The sequence below is a fragment of the Corvus moneduloides genome, chromosome 5 (genome assembly GCF_009650955.1).
Source record: "Corvus moneduloides isolate bCorMon1 chromosome 5, bCorMon1.pri, whole genome shotgun sequence".
NCBI lineage: Eukaryota > Metazoa > Chordata > Aves > Passeriformes > Corvidae > Corvus > Corvus moneduloides.
In genome coordinates, this window is record NC_045480.1 from 4520804 (window position 1) to 4548524 (window position 27721).

Consider the following 27721-nt stretch of genomic DNA (forward strand, 5'->3'; position numbering starts at 1 on the left):
CTTTTTAAATTTTTACAGTTAGCTTGTTGCTCTTGGGTTTCGTATTCCCTCTTTTCCCAAGATTCAGAAATTACATTTTCTTCAGCATCCAGTGAGTGCTATTTTCTAGATTTCTAGGATCACTTTTGCTTCTCTTCTCTGGTCTCCTCCCAGCTGTTCACAACTATTTTAAAGTATGTTGTGTAACACTGAAGAGAGCATTTCAGCCAAAGCCACTGAGTAGATTAGAAGGATTACTAAGATTGCTACATATGTCTTGCAAGATACAATTTTTGCTTTCATATGACCCAAATTGTTTTGGCTCTCATCCCTTCTTTTTTCATTTTACAGATGGAAAACCTAGATACAGATAGATTATGTGAGTCACCCCATTTCACATAGGAAATTCTGAGATCTTGGAATTGAGTATACATCTGCTAAGTCTGGAGGAAATTTTATATTCCACAAGCCATAACTGGGGTTTCACACAGAGTTGCCTCCCTCTTTGCCTTTCAATAGTTTCACTGCTCTTTCTAACCTGTTCACCCCCTGCCAAACACTTTCTCTATGACTTGATTGTCCCTTTTATCTATACTAAAATTCTCAGAAGGATTCATTTCCTCTCACTGGTTACAAGAGCCTCACCCAAAATGAATTCAAGCATTACCTGTTTGATCACCTTTTTCATCTTTTGCCTATTTTAGTGTTATTCTAAACACAGAGTCATGGAATCATAGAATAGTTTGGGTTGGAAGAGACCTTAAAGATCACCTTATTTCAAATCCCCTGCCATTGGGAAAAATCCCTGTTTTAATTATAATGCATGGATGGCATAATAGAAGAACAAACTCTGATAAACTGAATTGCTGACATACTTTTGAAAACCTCTGCTTGTGAAAGGTGTAAGGACTCACCCATATCCTATTTGTACATGCAGGACAGGAAATGAGGAAATAAGATTCTTCTTTTTGGATATTTGGGAAGTACCTGCCATGTACTGAACGTTCCTGCAAAGAGCAGAAGATGTTTTCCCCATTTGATTGTTACCATCTGCCATTTTACAGGCATTGACTTCAGTGGAGTTATTTTTGCTTTATATGACTGCAAAAAGATATGGGAAATGTTATTGTTCACAGTCAAAAAGAGAGAGCATCTGCTAAACAAATTACAAGACAAGGTTGGCATGAAAGACAGAGTTAGTGATTGTTATTAATCTAGATATTTTACCTGCAAAAGCAAAACTGGACTAAATTTGGGATCAATTTTTTTTTTTTTTCAGCTTCAGAAATGCTTTCAGCACATTAGTAAGTGATAAAATTTCACAGCAAAGAGATATCTTGGTAAATTGTGAAGGAAGGATACTATGGAAAACATGAAAAATTTAATGATATTGGGCTTAGGTCATAACAAAAGTTCTTATATTGGTAACATTGGACCTGCTTAGAATGAGAGATTTGGTGTAAGACAAATGTCCCTTATGTGCTACTCCTGTGACACAGACCATGAGACCACAGCACTGTTTACATGAACAGGGAGCTCTCAGCCATTTAACAACAGGTTAGTGATCAGAAACAGTCGAGTTTCGAGAAAAAAAGACTCCTTTCCCCTGCTCTGAAGTCTGATCTTCCAACACGCAGGCAACTGCTCCTAATTCAGTGGGTTTTTAAGTTATGGAAATCTTTGAACATATTCTTCTTCCAGGTTATTCTTATCCTAAATATGTAGCATTGGCATTTCCAGAGTGTTTAGCTCCTTGCAAGAGAGTGGTTTCAATGAGCAGGTGATTCTGACCTAAATAGGATTTTAGGACAAGATACTGGAGAGACAGCAATGTGAAATATCGCAAGTACTTAGGGTTAGGAGATTTTGTGCTTGTTTGTTTCACTTTGTTTTTGTAAATATTCACAAAATGAAATGCAAGCACTTTTAAAAAAATTAGATCTATTTTTCATTTGTAGTCTAATCATGGTAATTGAAGGCTAGCCTTCTTTCCCTCTGTATTTTCCTAGGCTGCAATCCATTTTAGGATTCTGTTATGGCACATGAAATGGATCATCTGCACCAGAATGGAGGCTGTGGTGATGAAGTGCCTTCCATTTTCCCCCATAATGTTCTCAAAGAAGACTGATGAATAAGATTCTCAGAAACAATTACAAAGAGGGAGATCCATCAATAGTCAACACTGACCTCTTTTTTTTCCCCAGAAGTTTTTTTCTAGGTCAGTTTGACTTCATTTCGAGAGTTTTGAGCATCTTTTCTTACGGACATCTATTTCCAGAGTCTCCAGGAAAACCAAATAAGTCAAGACAGCCAGTTTTGAAGGCAGTGTTTGACACAGATTAAGGAAGCCAAATTCAAATTGATGATTCCTTACATCCATTTTGTCTTCATTGCTAAAAAGGGTTAATGATTCTTATCTTACTAAAATGGAGTTGCTCTTTTTTCCATGAGACAAAAAGCAAAAATAAAATATAGGCTGATTTATTCCTCTGAGAATCTTCAAACCTTGCTTTTTGAGAGCAACTTGTTCTTCTAGAGGCACCTCAGGCTTTGGCAAATTTCTTTCCCCAGTTTCCCATACAGTTCTGCCAGCCAACTAGGAGTACACGTTCTACAAATTTTCATACAAGCTGTTGTAATTATTTACTTAATTGCATCTATTTTATATCTCTTTTGCCCACAGCACCTAAATAAAGCCAGGATTTTCTTTGCAGTGGAATATGGAACAAGGAAATGCCATACTGTGGTGATCCTCTGCTTGTGCCTTGAAGGAAGACAAATTCCAGTGAAAGCTGCTCCATGTGTTCTAGTGATAGCTGACATCAATGTAATGCACACAAACCACGCTATGATAATCATCAAATCTCTGTGTTTCCTAGATTTTTCAGGAAAAACTCCAATTGTTAAGTTACACCACATAAAAAACTCCTCATGTGGAAGACTCTGGCACACTGGCAGGTGGAAGGTGAACAGCACTAAAAGAAATGCAGTGGCATGATGTAAAGCAGTAAGACCAGAAGGGATTATTTTTCCTTTTCTTCAGCTCTGCAATGAATCTTTTGCTACAATGCAAGCTAAATTTGAATGTCTTGGTTCATGTGTTTGGAAAATCAAAAGTTGATTAATTTCTTAGATTATGTGTTTGCTACATATAAAGTAATTTGCAAGTTTAAGGATTTAGGTGATAGAAAGAGAACATAAAGAAAACATTAGTATAGCCCAAATCTTCCCAAATGTCATTGATAACTGAAGAATAAAGATCTTCAGCAGTTTCATTTTGCCTGGATTGCAGGATGAGAACAGATTGTGTCTTTACTACTGATTTGTTTTTGGCCAAAACAATGATACTCTCTCCAAAATACTTGCCACTAGGAGTCAAGATTAGTATTTTCTCTTGCTGTTTTAATGAGCATTTTCTTGCTGTGTGACATATTGTGATGAATCTCAGTAGACCACTGCTAAGAGCACTTGTGATTTCAGGAGAATGAATCATTATTGACATTGTAAATACAAAAATTCATGTATATACACCAACATATAAACACATTGCCTGTTCTGCACCGGGTTCTCAGCATAATAAGAAAAGGTAGGGTGATCCATGGTAAATAGAGGAAACTGGTCAGATATTGAACAAACCCTATGTTTTCTACGAGGTGAGAAAAATGCGATACCTGGCACCTATCTATTTAATAGATAAAGTGTACACATCTGAATTTTAACAGTGCTGAGAATGGGATCAAGTCAGTTAAACAGCAAATTGATAACACAGTCCTTGACTGACTCAATTTTTTATCTTCGTGGCTTTCCTGGCTGCACAGCTGCAAGGTGAGAGCAAGACACAGAACCAAAGCTTTTGCTGCCAGCAGTAGAGCTGAGATAAGTGGTGCAGACTTTTACCATGTGTTCAGCGGTGTCAGATTGGGAGAGGTTGTTTCTTTTTCCAGGGGATATTCACTCTTTCTGACACGTCAAGACTATTGGTCATATTCTAAAAGTCCTCAAAGAAAGCAAAAGTAGGGGATGGCAGTAGGTAATATATCCTCTGGTGGACCTTAACCTTATTTAAAAATTCCTCACTGGATATCTTTCTTTCTGTTTCAGATACTCAGAACGACATCTCAGCTGCTTCTCAAGTTGTTGTTTGCAGCCAGTGAAGAAAAGACAGTGGGAGTTTTATAACAAGTTTTATTTGTTCATGTTAGAAAGTATTAAAAGCCATTCTTTATTCCATTGTTTAGAAATGCAACCTAAACCACTATTTCAGAGATAAAGGTCCACATGCCAGATGCCCAAAATTAAATGCAGTGGATACTACTCAGATTTGTAGGTTTTATTATCTCTTGTGTTGTTTTTGTCTGGGGTAGAGTTTATTTTCTTCATAGCTGAGACATTTCTGGAACTATTGTTTGTGTGGCAACATCTCTCACCCAAATCCTTCAAAGGCTATGTCTTTGATTACTGATGTTTTTTGATTACTTTAATTTCATATGTGTGTTTTTATCCTCTCTCTCTTTTTTTTTTTTAAGTGACCAATAATTTAAGTCTTTGTGTGGTGATGCAATTAAAACTCAAACCACAGTTTAGGTCACACTGCAAAGTGAGCAAGCTAATCACTAAATACTCATCTCATTACTCCCTCTGACAGGTCATTTAATAGAACTAGTGGGGAAAAAATCCTTGCACAAGTAAGAAAAAATTAACGAAGGAATATATCCCAGTATTCCCTGGGAAAACATAGAGTAAGACATTTAGAAGTTTTGTCTGGGGATTTTAAGATCATAATCAACTAAAGTTTTTTCAACCTGTCAGACTAACTGTATCATCAACATTAGCCCCTATCTTATGATTGTGCCTGGACTCACAAAAGCAGACTTTTTTAGTGTCAGTCATATTCTCAGGAGATTACAATTGGATCAAAATGAAGTTGACTCATGCCCTCAATGGGCTTACTTAGCAATTAATTATAAATGCTTTGCAGCCTAGATTAAATACCTGCCTACTCTTGCCCATACATTTCAGTTTAGTACTCTGTGGAAATTCCTCTGATGCTTTCGTGTTGGCATTCCTCAACTTCCAGGCAGGTCTTTCCAAAATCTAATATTTCTTAGCATAGTGTTATCCTAAACATGGATATTGATTGTGGCAGGAATAGAGCATGTGATCTTGCAGGAAGGTGGATGATTCAGTGTCTGAATGCAGAGAAACCAGTAGAAAAAACTGCAGGAGGAGAATGGACACTGGTGGCATCTTCGCCTCATATTGACAGGACCAAAACTGCTCTTTTGAAAACTGAAAATTAAGGCAAGGTTTTCACACAGGTATCAATCGGTGTCCTGAAGAACTGTATCTCTGCAGTTTCATTAGATGTAAAATACATTCATGGTCAAGTATTTTAGTTAAAAATGGGTTAATGCATTTCACATGTTTTCATCAGGTTCAGAGAGGGAGGTGTTGAATAAAAAGCACCACAGCTCTCAGGAGAACTCTGTACTAATTCCAGAGCTTCACAACCCAACAGTGAGTTTGCAGGGAACCTCCTTTTGCCTCAGAGGGTCTCCATAACTTTTAAGTACTCCAGGACTTTTAAGTACCTCAAAACTCAACACCTATGAAGACAATGCCTCCAGGGCCTTTTCTTTGCAGTAAAGTAGTTTAGCAGAAAGTACTCCCACATATGTGGTGGGAAGTCCTAACCTGTAATTTATAATCTAATTTGGAAACACATAAACAGAGCAAGTAGGAAATAAACACAGAAACAGGACTCTAATGTAATCATTTCATCAACTAATTCTTTCAGAAAAAGGAGTGTAAGTTAAAAAAAGTGGGGTGGGACCCAATGGGAAAAGTGCAGTGCCACCTCTGTGCCTCATAAACAGTGAGTTTGCCTGGGGGCTACAAGGAGAACGGAGGGATGAGCTCAGCTCATGTAAAATAACTGCTGAACTGAGCACACAGTTATTTGTGGCTGCTCTATAGAGCTTGATTTGGGATAGTGATCTTTCATCCAAGCATGGATGTTATTCAGCCGTGGCTGGTTAGTTCTGTAATTGACAAAATCCTCTGCTAAAAGGAATCTCTTATCTATTCTTGCTGTCCTTTATTTGTTTTGATAGATACATAGACTGATTTTCTTTTGGCTGTGTTCATTTACCTTTTATTTGTATGATGCGGTCCTCTTAAGTTTGCACTGATTCTTTTTAGCATTGCCTTACTTTCATGTACATAATTTCAAATTTCTTACTTTCAAACATTTTAAATCAGCTTTTTAAAAAATTATTGTTATTTTTGTAAATTACTAGTACCTGTACTTGCATTTCTTATATTCTCAGTTCTTAGTTTTCACAGAGCCCTCAAAGTAACAGAAAGAAGACAAATTTATTTATTTTTTAATTTATTTATTTTTTACTGAAATGTGTTACCATATTTTAAACTGCTTTTAATTCCAATGAAATTCATCTTGCCTTAAAGATTTCTACTAACATCTAGATGTTAAGTGTGAAGCCATTCCCCCTTGTCCTGTCACTCCAGGCCCTTGTCAAAGTCCCTCTCCAGCTCTCTTGGAGTCCCTTTAGGCACTGGAAGGAGCTGGAAGGTCTCTCTGGAGCCTTCTCTTATCCAGGCTGAACTCCAACTGTCTCAGCCTTTCTTCATAGCAGAGATGCTCCAGCCCTCAGAGCATCTTCAATTCACTGCTGTTTTTGTTAACTTGAACGCAGGGGTAAAATATTTGTGTGAAAATAGGAATCACAGGTTTAAACTCTCATCTATTAAATACATAACTCATCCTATTTTTTGGAGCAAGACACTGAATCTGCCTATAAGTGGCTGAAGGAGGATGTGATAAAAATATTGTCCACTCTTTGAGAAGCAACTCAGTCATGGGGGAGCCTGCCTAGGAACATGTAGAACAAGACTGTGAATTACAAAAGGATTCAAAGCAACTGGAGTTGCCAAAATAGTGCCTAATTCCTAGAAAGTAGCTGAGCCCTGGAAAGACACCCTGGTTCAGAACAGCAGAGGCTGAGAAAATATGATTTCACTTAAAATCTCCTTCAGAAGTATATTTTTCTGGAATAAGGAAGCCTGGGATTTCCCAGCACTGTTTCTACATTGGTCTTGGAATTTCTTAGCATGTAACCCTATGAATCATGTAGAATTTATATTTAATCCTTCTTCTACTACCACCTCCTACCACTAATGGCAAGTCCTGAAATACGGTTTTAGTAATTTTCTTTCAGAAATACTGCAACAAATACAGATTTGATCTATATTTTTTGGTTGAATGTTGTTATGTAGATCTGGCCAGCTACATGGAAGAGATTTCTAAGATATTTGCATGTCAGAAAAGAGAAGCGGGAAATGGAACAAGGAAGCAACAAAACCAAACCAACCAACCAAAAAAAGCCCCCTCCCAGATGTTAGGAATTATATACCTTTAAACCAATATTTGTCTGCATTTAACTGGCAGTGTTTGCTATAAGAATACCATTCTTCCTGTAACTTCTGCCATTAATAATTTCTGCAGTGTATTACTGAAGTGAAAACAGTACAGACTTCATGAAGAGAACAATTGTTCTTTGTAGATGGAAGTTAAACTACCAGTGTAGAATTGCTTCCTACACAATGGGAGAAGTGAAAGATTATAAAATATGCTTCCTGTCAAGTAGACAGCCTTAAAGTTTCTTGGCTCTAAATGAATCCCTTGAATTGACAGTTCAGGAGCATGGCTTGTGCTTCATAGGAATCAGCTCACTTTTAAAATGAGCAGATCCTTCTTGTTTACGCAGAAAATCTGGAGAATACAATTTTTCAAAGCATTTCTGAATAAATGATGCCACACTTGTGATACACTGAAGCTTGGTGTTCACATGGTTGTAAATACTCATCTCAAAAGAGCACCCGTGTTTTGGTTTGTTTACATTTTACAGCAGGTGGAAGGAGGAAAATCAGGAGGAAAAAATTTTCAGAACATCAAACTGCAATTTTTCAAGCCTAAATAGAAAAGTTGAAGGGCTTGCTATCATGTGCAACTATCAGGCTGACTTCTTTTACTTACCAGCATTTTTACTGATGTTACTGGAGTCTTCTAATTTCCACTGATCATACATTGCTGGTAGTTAGAAAATAGAACTGAAACAAACAAAATAAAACTGGTGCATTAGGAAGCTTTAAATTAACTGTTTCTCATAATTTGAAATGAAGCCATTTTTCAAGAAAAAAAAATATTTTGAAATGGGACTCAGTTGAAGCTAATCTGAAGTAATTATCTGGAGATTGTGGAGTGACTGACCCCGAAGGTGTTTAAGAAAAGATTGGACATATCAGTAGTTGAAATGGAGGTGTTTGGTTATAATTTGGACTCAGTGGTCTCAGAGGTCTTTTCCAACCTAATTGATTCTATGACACTGTAATTTCAGAACATTTTTAAAACTATTTATTTATTGGCAGGCTTCTTTAATATGGGTAAAACTGAATCTACATATCCAGCACTAGAAGATCAAATCCCTCAATTTTTACTTCTTCTGTGTCAGATGTCATTGAAAACTAAGTATAGGGCCTGGACATACACCCTGATCTGAAAAGCAGAGAAGTCCACTGGAAATGCTACTGATTTTGATAATGTGGTTTAGTGGATTCTCAGATCCTCAATTTCTGTCACTTTTTGCTTTGTTGCAAACTTAATAAATAGTACTAGTATTAATAATAATATTACCAGTGCTGATGAGTAGTTCCAGTTTTAACTGGAATCTAAAGACTGAACTTGTCCTGCAGATTTTACTGCAAAGGCAGAAGTAATTAGAAGAGCATGTGATGCATGTGTTATCGAGCTCATTTTCAGAAGACTGTGGCATCCAATTTATTGATGCATATATCATGTTTTACTTAAGGTAAGCCAAGAGGAAAAGTTGTAATATTTGAGGGATGGACAAAATAAATGCTTACTAAACTAATCCCCCATCAGTTTATAGAAATTACCATCACTGCTGCACTCCTGAGAGTGGCTGTGTCTCAATAAAGCTGTCTTTGGATCTGACATGTACTTGCAAGAACTGTGACTCAAAGAGCAGAATGTCACTTCGTTCTCTGTGTGTGTGCTGTGGTAACCACAATGATGCTCAAGCTGCTATGTAGCATTTATAACTCAGAAATAAAAAGAGCAATCAGCAGTGGATACAGCCTCAGGCTTTATGGAAGTGAGGGGTTCACCTTACTAGTCCCAGTTTTAGAGAGAAGCCAAAGTCCTTCTCTCTGCAGCAATTTCTATTCAATAAATCCCAGGATGCCCAATGTAATGGAAATTTCTCAGAGCCTAAGCCACAGTGAAACTGAGTGCAGAAAGCATCCTTCAAATAAAGCTGGTTCATAAAACAGAATAATCAGACAGCTGAGAAAACATCCTGCAATATGAGTTCATAGTGTTCTAGGACTTGCTGCTATAAAAAGATGTGTATCAGTGCATCCCTTCTTCCAGATAATTGGGGTGTTACGATACCGCAATACACTCCAAAATAGAGTTAATATATAGTACTACAGTATCCATTTCTTTGAAATAGCAGTTCTAGCTTGCTCACCCCTTCCTCAGTTTGATTTTTTTCCTTTTGAGTTTACCAGTGTGTATTTTGTTGGATTTACATTTGCGTTTCAAAGTTTTGCAGTGGCTCAGCATTTATTACACAGGTTTCTCTTAAAAAAGGCAAACCAAATAAAAACCCCCTTATTGATCTTCAAAATTGTTGATTAATACATAAAGTAGTACTGGTATTTAGAAGTGCTCATTAATACATGCATAGAAAATATTTTTATTAAATTACTAAACCATGTCCACACACTCCAGTCAAGCCCCTTCTCATCTAACAGAAGGAAAGAGTCTCAAAATCAAACCAGACACATATAATAGTCAATGTATAGCACTTATTCATAACAGAATATGAAAACAAATCAAAGCAAGTTCTGACAGAGGATGATGAGAGCAGTGCTGTGCACAGATATTTCCTGCCTTTAGTTATCACAGTGATTCCTTCCTTCTAACCTGGATTGAAAACACACGATTGACAGGCTTGTTCTGAATTTTTTGCTCCTTGAGTCACAGTTGTGAATTCACTTTGGGTAATGAAATATAAAATTTGCTGATAGGGGTATTAGATCAGGGGCATTTGCCAACAGATGAAACAAGGAAAGGGAATTTGCAAGCATGGCCCGTGTGTTGTTGCTGCCTTTGGTGTCCAGGAGACAGCAAATGAATTTCTTTACTTCTGCATCTGCACCATGATCAGAGCAAGGCCACCAGCTCAGGCAAGAGTTCAAACTTCCCAAACACGTGAAGTTGTGAAACTCAGAGGACTCAAGTCTTACAGCCAAGGAGCAAAGTGCTGCGTGATTTGGGGTTTATTTTGTTGTATTTTGTTCTTTGCCTGTGGATCTCCATAGCCTCCCCAGAAAGGCTGTCATGCTGCCTGTTGAAAGGCTGGATATGACCTGAAAGATGCTCATCTTGGGCTTGTGATAGGACAGTGTGGACCCCTCTGTGTGCTGTGGAGAATAAACATGATCACATGCAGCTGCTTTCGGGAGTGTGCTGATCTTTCTGGATTATCCCCATAAAGGAGGCACAGAGATTGTGTCTGGTTTTTCATCTGTGCTTTCTGTGATGTGCCTTCCACATCTGCTTATTTACACAGAGCCTGGCAGAGGGAAGATTTGATTGCAGCTCTGGGCTTTGTGTTTCTGAGTGATAACTATCTAAGTTTTATGGATGCAGCAGTTGATTGAATCCCTTGTATATCATTTTAGGTAGAGAGTAAGAGATAATTTTGGAAACACCCAGTTGGAAATTATTTATTATTTACAGAGGAATGGAGTTTCTGCAGGAAACATAGGACTTATTCTCTGTCCTTCACCCTCTCCAGGAACTTTAGAATTATTTTGGAGTACCCCTGGTATCATTAAAGAAGGTGTCCACAGCCCGCCCAGTTGAGTGATGAACTGTCCATCACATGTGATTTTTTTTTTTTGTCTCTTCAATGGCAATAGAAAAGACAAATGAAGAACAATCAGGTATGAAAGAAATGTTATGAAAATAAATGAATTTTACTTATTCCAGATTCAAAGTGAATGACAAAGATAACTCAGATGAGCTCATGACAATGTGGTGATCAAAAGAGTTTGGGAAAGCTGGTCTTTGCCTTAATACATGAAACTCAACCATAATAACAATTAAGCTTCAGCTGCAGTAAGTGAGTTCTGTGGTATCCAGTGGTGACATTATGATCTCCTGAGATGTTTAGACTCACCTGTGGCTCTCTGCAACCATCTACATTTAGTGTTATTCAGGTATTTGATGGAACTTCAGTCCAATGGAAATTCACTCAGTTAATTTGGTGTAAATAAATGGTGCATTCTCACAACTGCTATTTGCAGATCCTGTAAATAAATTCAGAATTTTAATCAATAGTTTGCTGTAGTGATAGTTGAAAACATGACAGCAACAACAACCCAAAATAAGGATCTTTAGGTTTTTTGCCTAGTCCTAAGGCACATCTCAGTGTTAAGCTTATGGGTTTCTAAGACTGAGGGTAGAGGATTTGCTTCCCGAGGTTTTACTGAAACTGCCAAATGGAAGAAGGATATCTGGTAATAACTGGCACTCAGCTTTAAAACACAGTCCAAGGATTTCCAAATCAGTTTCTTCATCTTTCCTTATAACAGAGAGCAGGCAACCACACAGCTCCTTGCAGCCAGCTATTGATTACTCTGACAATCAGCCACTCTCTCCTCGTGACCAGCAGTGTTGGGGACTGGTAGGATCCATTTCTAGAGATGCCAGACTGTTGGTATGTTGTGTATGTCAGAAAATCATGCAATAATTTATATATCAAATTGCTGCCTAATCTTCCCTGCACTCCAGTAAAACAGGAGAGTGGTGGAGTGACAAACACACAGGAAAAGGGATGTGCACAGGATCTCCAACACAATCAGTGACAGAGCTACAACTCAATCTAATTGTTGAGGTTTTTTCAAGCCACAAAATCAATTCATAAGGAAATACTGACTGAAAATACTGACTGAACTAACAACCCAAACTCACAAAAGCTTCTCATTTCACACCACTGCTACACGTTTGAAAATAGCTCAGTATTGTTACCTATGGTACAGCAAAATTTGGATAACTCTGTGTTTTGTCACTGAATTTTTAGTAAGTGTACAGAAGAAATGTTTCTCTCCACTTTGTACTCGGTGAAATAAAGGACTCTGAGGATAACTGGGTTGCTAAGGTTAATTATATTTTATATGTTTTTACTGAAGGCAATTTAATTTGGCATCACCTAGAGAAAAGAAGAAAGGACAACAATCAGACAACAATCAAAACTCATAGCTAAGAATATTCAGCTTTTTATTCTGCATATTGAAAGCTCAGTTGGTCTGTGAGAAATCACATTTCTCTGTGACCCAAAGGACATAATAAATAAAATAAAATCAGGTTATCTTCTATTGTTGAATAACTCTCACAAGGATAAAGGAGGAAAGAATTCAGTATAGCAGGATTTTTTGCTGTATTACAATTTCTGACATCATTTTTGTCCTAATACATTCAATAAGTATAAATATTGAAATATGATCTATGAGAAGAGGCATAGTTTATTTAAAACAGCTGCAGAAATCTAATTTTCTTTAAATTTAAATAATTGAACAATGTCTTTGGCCAAGAGTGAAAGCAGAGAAAGGATGCACACTCCACTGTACTAAAGAGTTAATGCTGTCAAAGTTAATTTTGTGCTTTTCAGATTGCAGGGATGTAAAGCCAGAGCTGAGAAGGACAGATAATTTTTATGCCAAATTAAGGATGACTCTAAAACCTTGTGACCTTTAAATAGGATGTGGAAATCAAGGATAATTGAGTGGCATGTCTGCTAATTATTTAAAGGAATTAATAATTCAGAAAGAGAGAACTCGCTCTGACCTGGCCTACAACTGGAAGGGCACATATACGATTCTGAGGATCCGTCACCTGCCTTGTGACCTCTCCTTGAGGTATTCTAAATTCAGTCTAAGATATATGGGATAAATTAGAATACTGGAAATTATGGAAGAGGTCAACTTGCAATTGTTGTTCCTATAAGCCAGAGAGCTCAGAGCTGCCCCTGAAGCAGCAGATATCAAGTAATTGGGGATAGGGAAGATACTGCTTCAGGTGTGGACTGGAGGTACCCTGATCACAAAACTCTGGGACAGATGGAAATCTCTGGGATGCGTCCTAGGAGTGCCCATCATTTGCTTGTTAACACTGATCCAGATTTCTCCCTACAGGTAGGTGCAAAATATGAGGAGGAGTTAGGGTTCTGTTGATGGACAGAGATTCATCTGAGCAGATATTTATCTTGATTATATAAATACCTACATCTGAGTTTGATATCCAAGGCTCCTTTTACAAGCAATACTGTTGAGGAGGCATTCTGTGCACAATTAACACAGTCTTGAGGTAGATGTGGAAATAGTTCAGATTAATTAATCAAAAGGAGTGCTAATTTATCTCTATAGGTGCAAAAACACCTCCTTGATTTGAGCAGCGTTTTGAAGATATGGAACTGTGGATGAGATTAGTTTTGCAGAAATCACAGATATAATATAAAGACCTTGATAACATGAACAGGTATCTGTCTGGGACATGCACGAAAAACTCTGCAGAGTACAGAAAAAATTAACTCTTCCTTGACCTTTTCATTTCAAACAGAGGATTTTGCTTGTCTTTTATGTGTTAGTAGGGGGTTGGAATAAAATGTTTTTGGAATGTCAAAGCAATCAAGTCTGTACTTTAACTAACCTTGAATAATGTATAATGCTCGCTTCTCTTTCAGTCTTCTTCATGATCTAGATATCCTTGGGAAAAGTCAGCCAAGATGAGGCACATGCCTAACAATAGCCATGACTTCACAACTTTTTATGCCAATGATACTTTACATGTATTAAAAGCTAGGAGATCATTCTTCTATTGGGATGCCCCTTGAAAAAAAGGAGATTTTTCAGCTCTGGCATTGCTGCGGTGCCCTCTGGCTGGCACGCTGTCCCAGGCACCGGGCAATCTTCTGCCTGTTCCGAGTGGGGAGGGACCGAAACCGATTGCGGCGTGGGAGGACAGGCGAAGCTTCGGGTTGGGTTCACCTTGCCCACCGGTGGAAAAGGTGAGAGAAGGATGTAGGAAAAAAAAAGGAGGGACTCCTTCATGGGGGGAGAGGGTTTATTGCAGAGGAAAAATCCACAGAGAAAGCCGAAGAAGCGTGGCTTGCAGGGGGTCTTGTACCTCTACAATATGGGTGTGGAAAACACGCAGCAACCAATGGAACATCAGCCAGGGAGTGTTACCGAGGCAGGGAGAAGGAATTACAGCAAATGGGGGAAGGAGTAGGCAGGGAGGAGTAACAAGGACCAATTAACAACCGAAGAACATAGAACTCTCTGGAAAGGCAAGCAAATATGAGAAATAAGGGGAGGGGAGGGCTGTGGCCAATGGCAAGGTACGGATTTATATATTTTTCACAGCTTTTTGAATGCTGAAGGATTTTGGGCTGTGGAAGCATCAAACCAATGGACCTTTTGGTCCACTTGATTTGGCTGGTCATGGCTCACCGCAACATAGCATTGAAGATGTCTACCTAGAATGATGAATTATCTGGGCTGAATAGTGGAATTACTATGAGATAGTTAAGTAATTAATGTTGGTATTTCTTCAAAGCTCTGCCCCATGTGATGTATCCATGTCCTTTGCTACTAATTTAGTGGGATTCAACTATAGATGAAAGCTTCTGAATGTTGATGCCTCCTTGTAGGTGCCTGGTTGTGAACTGTGTATCCAAGCACAGGAGAGGCCATCCAGTCAGTGCTGGGGAATTTAGGGAAGCATTTTAGACCATGTGGATGATTCCATCTGACCATCTGAGCCCTTCACAGACATAACTGTCTGTACTGAGAAATGGAAATGGGCTGGAATGAGAGTTTAGACACTGAAATCATAAACATTTCAACACCTACTTTTGAACGTCTTAATCTGGAAGTGGAACTGCATCCATCATGTACACATTTACCCTTCTGGAAACTCAGTCAGCGTAATTTCTTGTCCTTACAAGCACACATGAAAGGGATGAGAAGGAATGCTTATATTCTCTGTGAGGAGACCTATGTAACAGTAATGTACAAACACACAAAATGTGTTGCAGCAAGCTTTATGAGTGTAAAGCTATCCACAGGTCAGACACATATGAAACAAAATCTGAAGAATAAAGAGCCTGTGTGTCTCACCAGGATCTTTCATGCCTGTTAACATGATGGGTCTTCTTGGGGGACCATCTGAACCAGCCTGTGTCCTCCAGGAAGGTGGTGGGGTGCAGAAAAGTATCGTGGCCTGAAGCAGAGTACAAAAGCCAGTCCTGCACCCAAAGCACACAAAATCAATATGCACACTGTGCAGAAGAGTTACAAGTCTCTTTCATCTTATACTAGCAAACCTTTCTCTGTCTAAAAGCAAAAGAACGCACTGCACCAAAGAGCTCTAATGAATAACTGCAGAGTATGGATCTGTCTTTTGTTATCAGCCGCTGTCACAGAGGACTGTAATTTTTTTTTCTCTATTACCAAGGCCTAGGATTCATATTTCTGTTTCAAGTTTCTTTTATCTTAAAGCTTCCAAGTAGATATATTGGATTCATAAATTCATCCAGAAAAGACTTCTGTTGTCTCATGCTTCAGTAGCATTACAGGTTATTTGTTCAGCAGGAACAAATAGTTCTTGTAGACTGCAATTCAGTAACTCACCTTAAGGACTTTACAGAAAAATATTGAAAGTTAGATTGTGTGACCTGAGGTGGGACTGGACTGTCTCTGCTCATATACAGTATTTTTTTGCATTTAAATCTTTGTTCTAAAGAAGATGTCTCCAAAACTCCCGCACCCTGAATTTTGCTAAATCCCTGGGATATGCAGCTTAAATGTGATTTCAGCCATTACATATCAACCATCAACAATTCATTTTTTTTGAATGACTGTAGCACATATTCTTGGGTTAGGGTGGGGCAGACAAGTTTTATTGCCAATTTTTGGGAAATGCTGCCTGTGAGAGCTGTGCTAACTTCATCGCAGGGTTCTGCTGTGGGAAAAAATCTCTAAACTGGAATCTTACATTTTGCAAATATTTTTTTTTTTTATCCACAGTAGAGGAAGAGAACCATTTACCTCTGTCCCCAATTAAAGGCAGTTATCAAAACCAACAGCTGAATTGTACACTTCAGCTTCCCCTCCTCACCCACTCTCAAATTTCCTTTATCTCCCTCCCCACATGCTTCCCACTTTGTTTCTTTTCTTTTTCCTATTTCACTTGGACATTAAATACGTTGATCTTAAAACCATTATTGTGAGATGGATTTAATTCCCTGAAAGTGGTTCCTACTGTTTATTAAAGATCTTTGTTTTCTTCCCCAAAGAAATGCTGAGCATGCTACAAGCGCCTATTTAGGGAGATTATTTTTGCTCAGACAATCAGAAGAAAAATGTTCCCTCATTTCTCCTGGCCTCTCCTGGATAATTTCAAAACATGGAAACATGGAACATGACTGGGAGTCAAAAGTTATGTTGTGAAATTTGGCATTTTTCACCATAGGGAAAACCCCCAAACAATGACATCACTACATATTAATAGGCATAAGATGTTTTTAAAGGCCATAGGTACATGTCTTCCATTTGAATTTCTTCTATCTGGCCCTTCATGTGCACCCAGAGAGACTTACACCATGCAGTGCAACAATGATGTGATTCTTATCAGAAAAATGTTGGTTTATTGCAGTGAATTTCACTGAATGCAAAGCACAGAGTCTCTCTGACTTTAGGGTATGTATATAGGGCTTGAGAAAGCATCTACTGATTAGTTCATTGCAGCAGAGTTACTGAAAGATTATGATTTATTTACTAATTTAAATTTTAGGTATCAGTGAACAGAATTTTTTTTTATTTTATTCTGAACGTAGTTTTATTTGAGCAACTTCAGAAGGACTAACGGCTGAGGAAGACAATCCTTAAAGGACTTCATTTTGCAGGTAGTAAAATTAGTTCTAATATTAAAATTGTCATAATGATAATTAACATGATAAAATATTTTAATGAAGGGGAAAGAAATGAATAGCTGTGCTCCAAAACGCTGCTGCAACAAGATGGATATTGCTGATGTTGTCAAGGCTTTGTTTTTTAATGGTGATCTGTGTCTCTTCTTTCATTAGCATAAAATAGTGGTTTAAAATGACAAATGCTCTCCAATAGATGCTTTTTCATATAAGACAGGATGAAGATAAAAAGAATAAATCTAATTTTGGTCCAAATTTTTGAAGCAGGATGAAAAAGGGGTGACTGGTATCCTTAAACCCCAGGAAAAAGCTCCTAGAGGTCTGTTTCAAAATGTGCCTCTTGCAGAATCTTTCTATGTAATGCTGGTACTGGAATTTCTTCCCTTTCTGTATTGATCTATTATATTAAAAGAATATTTTTTTTCTGTATTGCTTCTCCATATGGTCTACAAATTTATTGAAGCAGGACCTTCTCTCACCATGTAAGTTCAATATTTAAGATAACAGGATTAATAAGTGCACACACTCAACTTTGTAACAGGAATATTTTTCAAATATGATCTTCCCTGAATGGGGAGAATCACCTTTAAATTATCTGAATATTCAAATTATTCATGGGAAAAATTCCTGAAAAAAAATTAACAGCAGTGGTGGCTTCTTGGGCCAGAACTATGAGATCTTGAAATAAGAATGCAAATTAGACCAAATAAGACCTAAATTAGGCATGGATCTAAATGAGTACAGCTTATGCTCTGCTTAAAGTGAATGAAGGGAAAGAGGGTGCAAATCCTCCTTCCCCAAACCAGAGGTTGATAAGAGCACTCCAGAAATTCCTATATCCCTCTTTTCAAAGGGGACACTCTTGAGGGGCAAGTTCAAATGTAAATGTGTGTGTTTTATGCCTTTTGGTCAGGTGAGTGCCATTCCAAATGGCAACTGCAGGCCTGGTGTCAACAAAGACAGATTGTTTTGAATTCTGGGGTCATTCTCATCCTTCCAAGTCACTGGAATAACAGAACAAAATGCAAGGATCCTTTCATTCGCATGGCTTTGGATCAGGCCTTCCTTGGACTCAGCTTGTCTCAAGGCAGCTTTGATCCTTACATTATGAAAACATGATGATAGAGCTTTTAAATAAAAAGCCTGTGAAAAATGGCAGATAAGGGTTGGACAGACAAGCCACCTGCTGAAAGACAAAGACACAATCTTTGCTAGAAGAACACCAAAAATAAACCTCATACTTCAAATTATTCACAAAAAATATGTGGGATAAATTTAGGCAGAAATAGATTTTTGCAATAATAATTAAAAAAAATATATCTTCTGGAGACTTTACCATGTGTACTGAAAAGAGATTTTTCACTCCTTTGTAAAAATTAAAAACATCCCTGAAGTTCAGCAGAAATAATTGAAAGTTTAAATTAAATTGCAAAGTTAGAAACAGTCATAAATGACTGCAATTTAATAGTAAATTCAAATTAAGTTGGGACAAGGCATAAATATGTTTGGATAAAAAAAAAGATTGATAATTTGCTGCTAAAAAAAGACAATATATTAATCACAACAAGAAGTAAAAAGACCTACAGTAGCAGTCTAGGGAACGTGATCTGGAGGGAATAATGAGAAGGATACAATCTAGGTCATAATATTAATCTAGATAATGGAGAATTTTAAAAGTTAAAAGAGGAACCTTGAATGTGAACTGTACTTAATTCAAAACCATTGAAGCAAGTGAAGTGCACGGGTAATGTAGCAGTAATGATGTCTGGAATGTGCAAAGGCACTAATTGCAGTATTCTTTGCTAATTAAAGAACCTATAATTATAGCAAAAGGATTTCGAAAACTATCTTGTTACAGCACTAAGACAATGTCATGTAAATGACTTCACCCATGTACACAAAGGTGGGATTCCAGTTCTGCATGCACCAGTCATGGATGCCCTTTACTAATTAAAGAAACAGAATATGAGCTGGTGATCAAATGCCTTTATAGAGAGAGTGAGTTTGTCACTTGTCCATTGCTTTGTGATCAGTACATCACTTGAGCTGAAAGAACAACTCAACTGGCCCCAATTCACAGATACAGGCCTGTAGTTTTTTCCCCCTTCTATGTATGACTCCCATTTGTATCTGAATTGAAGTAGAGAAAGGGTTAGGAACTTATAACAGACCTTGAAAGTTTTCATATATTTTCTTAATGTTTCTTCCTGAAGCCGCTTTTCTTCAGAGAGGAATCCATGTCTCTATTTTGATTTTCAACTGCTTCCTTCTATGTTGCAACAATTAAATCAGCATAAGGTACTTTTGTTAATAATATCAGCAGTATCATCCAGAAAAGCGAAGTTTGGGAAAAAAGTTTTCATTCTTACTTCCACTAGAGTCTCTGTATTTAGCTCAGTCTATGGAATCAACGTGATTGATGTGGGATATGCTCATAACCCTTTTAATTAGTTGATGAAGGCCAAATGATGTAAAGGTCACTTGTGGGACATAGCATTAATGTCACTCTCTTCCTTGGAGTGAGTGACAAACAATTATCTCCATGCTAGGATTTAATTGGATTGATATCCAGTGTTCCAGCACTGGCAGCTGCCCCCAGGATGAATATTTTTTTTATAAATGCAATTACATGCCATCATGAGATTGCTGGCGATTAATGTCAGCCCTTCAGAACTGTCACCCAGAAAAGGAAATAAAGGCAGACGCTACTGCTCAGGCCTGAAAAGATAATGATGGCCCTGGAGCCTTAAGCCTGGGTTTCTGATAAAAGCACGGCTTCTTGAACTACCTCAAGGCAGTGGCGTTGTGGGTTTAAAGGCAGCCTGTCTTATTAGGTGTCCATTTGTTATATTAATAATCTCAGCAGGAAACACCTCACTCTTTTGGCAAAAGGTGTCAGAGGAGCTAAAGAGAAGTAAATGAGAACTTAATTGAACACATGAGAGTCACTTACAAGCTTAGCAATGAAAGAAATACAACGGGATCCAGCAAGAGAAATGCCTCTTGTCTCCAGTGTTTGAGCAAGACAGATGAAGGCAATGGTGGGTATCGTTAACTAACGATTTGCAACCACAGTGCAGTGAGCAGTTGATTACCCTGGCTGGGAATGTAATCCCTGCCACAGATAATCAGTGTCAATCCTTTAAAGGAATCACTCTGGAGGTTTAATTTCAAAAAAATCTCTGTGATCACCCTGGATGGGGTATCCTGGGAAACATTTGCCGGGAAACATTTGCCGATGTGATCTTCACAGGTGAGGCTTATTTGGTTAAAACTTCTGTTGGCTTGAAAATTACACTGGTTTTTGCTTGAGTATCTGGCAGTTATTGAGTGCAGGTTCTCACCTTGCTGTGGCTGGAAAGACCTAATACGTCCCCATAAAGTGATGTGTGCACAACTCCCAGATGTCCTGTCCTCCCACATTGTCATCTTTTTCCTCTTCTCTGGGACACAGGTATAACAGCAGATCCCAACCAAGATTTGTGCAGATTCAGGAAAACTTATTTAGTTGAATGGATTAAATTTACTGCTGGCATTGCTATTTTCTCCTCCTCCAGAGAAAAGGTGGAAGTGATCCATGAATCAGATTTGGGTTTCCAGTTACCAAATAGACACAGAGTCTTAAAGTCTTTTATTATCCTGTTCCACATTTCCACTTCAGTTCTTTGAGACTGTGTTTCTGCAACTCTTCATTCTTTCTTTTCATAATTTAAATGTATGGAACTACCTGTGGTTTTTTGCTGTGTTCTCCAACACTTCCATTTATTCTCAAGGCTCTTCTCTGTGTTATCTCAGTTTTTCAGTATTTTTTTCAGCTGTTGAATGACGATAGGAAACCAGCATTCTAGAAAATTTCTTGTCAGTAGAAGCAGAGTTCATGTCTCTCTTCTCAATTGGCCATTTTTTGTAAAACCAAACCCATTTGATTACTGGGAGTTCATTTTTATCTGGGGGTTTGAAATGATCCTTAATTATTTTAGAATTAATTTTATTAAGATATTTACCCTGTAACAATAGCTAACAACCCCGTAAGAGGTTGACACAACACACGGGCAAGAACTGGTATATTTGGAAACAAATATCAACTCCCTGTGGACAAATATCAACCCCCTTTCACACTTGCCTTATGAAATGTGAGGGGTAATCAATTTTCTAGATTTTTTTAAAATTTGTATTTATATATATATATATATATATATACATATATATATTACAAAGTCAAATGTTCAATTGCAGTCTATTGCACCAGTGCCATTTTCTTCATAAGCCAGATTTTTTTGTCTTGTTAGCCAAGATATTAAGTCAGCTTGGTGGCCTTTTCTTCAATGTTGATTAATGTTAATTATTTGACCTTTCTTTACTTTTCGTATTAATTGAACCCCTTGTCTTCTGCTCCATTATTTTGTCCAAGATCAGTATCAGAGTACCAAGAAAATGATTACCTGTGTCATTTATCCTTTTTAAAAATGTTGGTAACTTCAATTATTTCTTGTCTACATCTCTATCTCCACTTTAAGAAAAAGATTTACCTTCTAGTAATATTATGTTTTTTTAATTATTTGATATATAATGACAGAAACACAGTGAAGATCATGTAGCTACTTTAAGAGGTAGACAAAATTACATTGAAAAGACAGATTATTTTTAATTAGAACAAACCCTGTACCTTTTACAAAAGTGAAACCAAGCAAACTGTGTATATTCCACACTACCAGTTTCTGTTACATCAAGTACAACCATTAAAAAAACAGCAATTTTTTTTATAAACACTCAAAAAATTTCAAGATTTCTGTCATGCTAAGATGTCCAGTGAATCATTGTACTAGACAAACAATGAGCAAGTGAAGATTCAGGTGTTGAAAAGGCCTAACAACCAGCCAATATAGACTGGATTGTTGTCCAATTAAAGTTTTGAGTTCTTACAAATTGTAAATGCATTTTAAAAGAGACAAATAACATTTATGCGCCCTATTCAGATGAAAAAAAAAACCCCAAACCCCTGAAAAACAAAGCTTTTCAAAGAAAATTATAATAAGCCCAACACAAATCAAACTCACCAGGAGTAAACTCACTCATGTTAGTCAGTAAGAACTCTGAGCTGGGGAAGATGATAAAAATACGCCTCATTGATTTTTCCTAATCTAATTAATCATCATTTTGCAGCACAATCCTGTTTGCATGGGGTGATATAATAGCTGGTGCCATCTGTCTTGAGATTCTTGGAGGTACCAGTCTCCAGGACAAGCTTTGTCACAATTTAGGATGGGAAATGAGGAACTATTGGTATGACCTAAGTCTCTGAAATACATGAAGTACCACAGGCTGATGATGGTATTAACAGTTTAACCTGATATGCTGTAGAGAGAAAATTACTTTCAGTGCCATATAACTTACTTTTATTTCTTTATGTATTAGTAGTCAAGGACAATCCCATTTTCAATGTGATTAAAAACTTTACACCATAACTCCCAGGAATTAGCATACCTAAATCATGTAACAGATGTCCTGGAAATATTCCAGATGTCATTTAATCATCAACACATCTATTTAGCATTCTGTGTCCACAGTATTAGAGCAAGAGATCTAATATGCTATGATAAAAATAAACAAAACTTACAAAACAAACAATTTTACTGCCATCTGAAACCACAGTGTTACTCAGATTCTTATTTCTAAAGAAAAGACAGCAGTTTAAATTTAAAAATAGTTACCATTTGTTGCTGTTGTGGTTGCTTTTTATTTGCTTTATTTGCTTTTTAGAATGAGACACAGCAAATACAGGAAAGATAATCCACAGTTAAAAATCTCATTTATTAATTATACTTGGAAAGATGTTCAGTATAATATATACAGAGTGGCCAAGAAATTTGGCTGCACAATTATTTATTTATGGAGTCAGCATAGCTGGCCCATAAGTGTGCAGCATTTTGGTTTCCACTCTTAATACCATGTTACTGGGGAAATACATTGCTATGTAAACAGCACTCTTTGTAATTAGTTTGACTGAAATCCACCGATTTCTTACATCAAGATATATGTAGCCACTGCCAAGAATATCAATGGGAACTCTATATTTGTATTTGGAGACAAGACAAAAGCCGTGTGTTTTACTTGTAGCTGAAGAAATTTCAAGGTTTCAGAGATTGTTTCTGCATATATGTGCATCTTAGCCCCCAAAAGTTATTTGCAATAAGGTCTGGTTTGTATGAGTAAGACAAGAAGTGAGAGAATCCTATTACTTCCCAGAAAATACAGATATTCAAACAGATCTCTCTAGCTTGTACCATCAAAGAACCTCCTAGCAAAGATATCTGTGTGTATCAGGTACCTGGCTTTCCTTGAATATTTATAGTGAGACAAGATGTTCCCATCCATTTTTAGATATTTGAAAAAAATCCATCCCTCAAGGGGAAAAGAAAGAATTATGAGCTCAGGTTGTGTAATTACACATAATTGCTTTGACTCCAAGTAAGGTACATTGATCCACACTGGCTCAAGACCTATCCACTAATATTTATGTTAACTTGTCTTATGCACAGCCTGAAGATATTTTTGTAACATTTGTCATTATTTAAAGGTGTTGGCATGAATTTTAATACTTATTAAAATCACGTATCAATAATAACAGAGCAAGCAGTAGCAGAGCAGTCAAGAAAGTTTCTTGTCCAGGTGGGAAAAATAGAACACAGTGATTATGTCACTCAAATTAGCTCTTCTTAGCCAATGTTTTGCATATTCTTGGCAATATAATGACATTTGTCTTGACAATGCACATCTAAGGCTTTCTGTCATCTTTGTCTTGCACATCTTCCACTCACTGCTCACTTATTTCTCATCATTTGCTTTCAAAGTGCAAGAGAGAAGTATGAACTCCTCAAAGCCCTAAGACACACATATCTTTAGCAATCAGCATAAAATATGAGGCAAAAAACCCCTCTATATACCTGCAGATTAACTTTAAACCTAAGAAACAGGTTTTCACGTATTTCATGTATTCTTCATATGCCTGTTAGCTATTCCTTTCTTTCTGCTTCAATTGTTCTCATGTTGGTTCCACATTTTCCTCTCCTGAGCCCTTGGAAAGGAACAGCAGGAACTTTTCCTCCCCAAAAGAACACATGATGAAAAACTAATGCTAGATGATTTATTTATACAAAATAGATAGTAGTTCATGTTAGAATATGGGGGAGTTTTCTCCCAGGAAAAAGTTTTAAAATCTCTTAGATATCTGTGGCACAGACAAATAACACAAATTATGACACAAAGGTCAAGAAATGAGAAACTGTTTTCCTAATTAACAATGTCTGAAGAAGGGGGGTGAGGCTGGGTGGGTGTATGGCAGCTGACCAAAGCTAATCATCTAGGCAGAGGATGAAAAGCTGTTACATTCTTCTGGGAATATCAGTTAGCTAAATTTTGTAGCTAAATTTTGCTAAATGTGAACAGTGGTCCAAGTAGGACCCGTAAATTAAAATGTCTGTGTAAAACAGGCTTGACTTAGAAGAAACTATTTAGATTAATGGGCTATACCAAAAAAGCTTGTTAGTGTTTCTAATTTTGTGATAAATATTAATCAGAGGTGACTGTTTTCTGAACTACCACAAGCACAACTCCATGCAAATTAGTTCAATTAAAAATTAATTAGTCAGCTAGTTGTTCCTTTTTTTTTTCTTTTGTTTCCCCCCCTTTTTTTTTTTCCGAGTCAAAGTTAGACATAAACCTCCTTGCTTGGGGTCAAAATGCGTCAGTGGTGCTACCACAAATTCTCTGATACAAAAATGAGAGTAGGAATCTGGGTGTCTTCGACCTCTGTGATACTCTGAGTAACAAACAGAAATAATAACAGTAGAGAATGACAAAGCAAACTGGCTATAAATTGTATTGACCATTAAAAAAAAAATAGGTACAGTTTAATCCTAAATAAACATTTACTGAGACTATTTAAGGACGATAAGATAGCTACCTGCAAGTATTATCTCCAGAACAGATTCCTAATCCCCACAGATAATTTGGTCAGGCTATTTTCAAAATACATGTATTACAAATATAGTCACTAAATATACCTATACTGGTAAATAAAGCGTAGCTCAGGGAACGACAGATGATTGTCCAGACTGTTCAGTTCTCAGTTTACATCTGATTTATGGCCAGTAGAAACTAGCAGACAACATTTGTGAAGGGTGTGAGTGGCAGCAAATACTAAAAACTTGTCATAACAGGCAATTTGGATATGGTCATCTAGTTTTGGGAGGGGGGAGGGCAGACTGAAGCATGTAGATGTGAATTGTTTCATGCTTTTTGGTTCATGGGTTAAAAACGAAGTCCTGATTGGTTTTACTTGCACCACAGCTGCAGACAGTTCTGGAATTTTCGTTTATTTTCTTGCTTTTTTTTTTTTTTTTCTTGTGTGTGTGTGTGTGTGTGTGTTTTCTGCCAAATTTTTGCACTTCCTGCTTCAATAGCCCAAGGTAATTTTATAGAACTTTTCTGAAAGCACAACTGTGCCTAAAAGACATTTTCCTGGCCCGATAGTCAGCTGGTGGTGTGACTTTGTCATGCTATGAGATGGCAAAGCTTTGCTAGCAGGACTTTTCGAATATAGATGTGGCAATTGGAGTTCTGATTAGGTTCTGGCAGTTATTGAAAAACAGAGTACAGTGAGCACTTCTAAAGAGTTTGTTGAGTAGATAAAGGGTGATTATGCTGTTGTTCCATAAAGCAATTACGCTGCAAAATACTGACACAGTTCTTCTCTAGACAGACAAGGGTAAATTGTCGTGGTTTATTTTGTGCTCATTCAAAGTGAACAACTGCAGGGCCATAATTAAATTTGGCGACCTGGAAATTCTGGAAGATCAAAGATGTCTGGGAAAAGGAGGATGGCTTATACTCCATAGAATTTTATTGCAGGACAATCTCTTGTGCTTTATAATATGAATATCATTATTGTGTAGCTGTTCTCTGCTTTTTACCAGTACAGGAAATATCCAGAACAAAATGTGAGAATTTCAGAGGCAATGGTGTCTCTGTCAGAGGCAAACACCTTAAAAAAAAAAAAAAAAAAAAAAAAATTAAAACTCCACAATTCCATAGCTGAACATATTAAATATATAAGTGTTGGAATAATCACCTCTGTGAAGAATTTTAGTGTTGGTGAAATTCAGCAAAGGTAGCATGAAAACTACTGGATGTGACTTCAATCAAAGAAGGGAATTGAAGCTAAATTCAGTTAGGATAGACCTGGTCTAACATGACTTCTGAACTTTCAGACAGAGAATTAATCTTGTACTCTTATTCCTGGTCACGGCCATTTATCTAATAATATAGTTATCCCATTTATACAATGCCCTATACCAGATCAAGCTATTTGAACTATTTTATGTTATATAATGTTTTATAAAATATTAAAGTCATAGTCCTAATTTCTGACTTTCTAATACACTAAGTACAGAAGAGAGACCTGCACTTTGCTCCAAGAGGTCTACAAGTGAGAGGAACTGATTTATGTTTTCCATACCCATACCCACTACAGGTTCTTTCTGCATGGAGATTTCCAAAGAAATTACACAACTGAAGTACAACTTCCCTTTGTAAGACACAAATTTCTGCTGTATTTCCAGACTTCTTTGCAAGTACTTTATCAGTGTAGAGGAGGAAATTAATTCCAGTATTTCCTAAATCAAATACGACAAGTGCTAATAAGCTTGTCTGTTCGCAGAGTTTTAGATTGCTTAGAAGTAGATTTTGTTTGGAGAATGTACCAAACTGACACTTTGCTGGGAAAATGATTTGTACTAACAGATGGTGGGATGGCTTTTGTTGCTTTCTCCCCTCCTTTCAGGCTCTGTTTTGAGCGTGACAGACATTTCAAGGCCAAAACCCTAAGGGTTTCACATGCTTATATGAAAATACTAGCATGAAATAGAATTAAGTAGGACCCAAATCTGTTCTGACTGTCCTAACTCCTCTTGCCCTAAAGCTCCTAAAGCCCTGTTCTGGAAGGTGGCCAGTGAAACAGCAGCAGTAGAAACAAATTCCTGTATCAAGTAAAGTTGTTTTTCTGTGTGCATCTTGTGGAGTTTTCAGAGCAGATTTGAGCAGGTGTTGTTCCCCATTAACTTCTGGGCTGAATTCCACAGCAAAATAACTGCAGGAGTGATTTCCTCCCTGCCCACACGGCCACTGCATTTGGCTTAATACCTTCCATGGGAGATGCACCTGCCTTGTCCAGATTTCAACCTGGCTTTGGCCTTGCAGTGAGTTTTGTACCATCTCCATCTGCATGGACAACTTTTAGCATCAGTAGGGCTGTACCAGGGCTCCTGCATCCACAAAGCTTTTGAAAATTACTACCTGAGCCCTAGGGAACACCGCTGAGGATAAAAGGTTATATCAGGGATAGATTTGCTTTCCTCCTCTCCCCACCACCACCCCCACAGAACAGTGATGTCAGAAAAAGGCTGGTTTTCATCTGCCTGTTGCATATTTGTGCTTCCTGTACCTCTTAATATAGCATTTCCTTTCCATATCTACAGATGTAATCTATTCCATTGTCTAAATCTCTCCTTCTGTAGAATGTGTAACAATAAATAAACTTTGTGGTTTTGCCTCATCTGAATTGGATCTGTCACATCTGGAGA

At 37.4% G+C, this 27721-nt stretch overlaps 1 long non-coding RNA gene across 1 annotated transcript in view; it reads right to left on the reverse strand.

Annotated features, from left to right (window-relative positions):
• LOC116444866 overlaps positions 1-15393 on the reverse strand; it is a 40071-nt gene extending 24678 nt beyond the window's left edge. The window contains exons 1-3 of the long non-coding RNA XR_004240558.1: positions 15271-15393; positions 11271-11400; positions 8036-8109 (exon numbers count right to left, since the gene is read on the reverse strand). This is a non-coding gene — a long non-coding RNA (uncharacterized LOC116444866). The remainder of the gene's footprint in view (positions 1-8035; positions 8110-11270; positions 11401-15270) is intronic.
• Positions 15394-27721: the final 12328 nt, after the last annotated feature.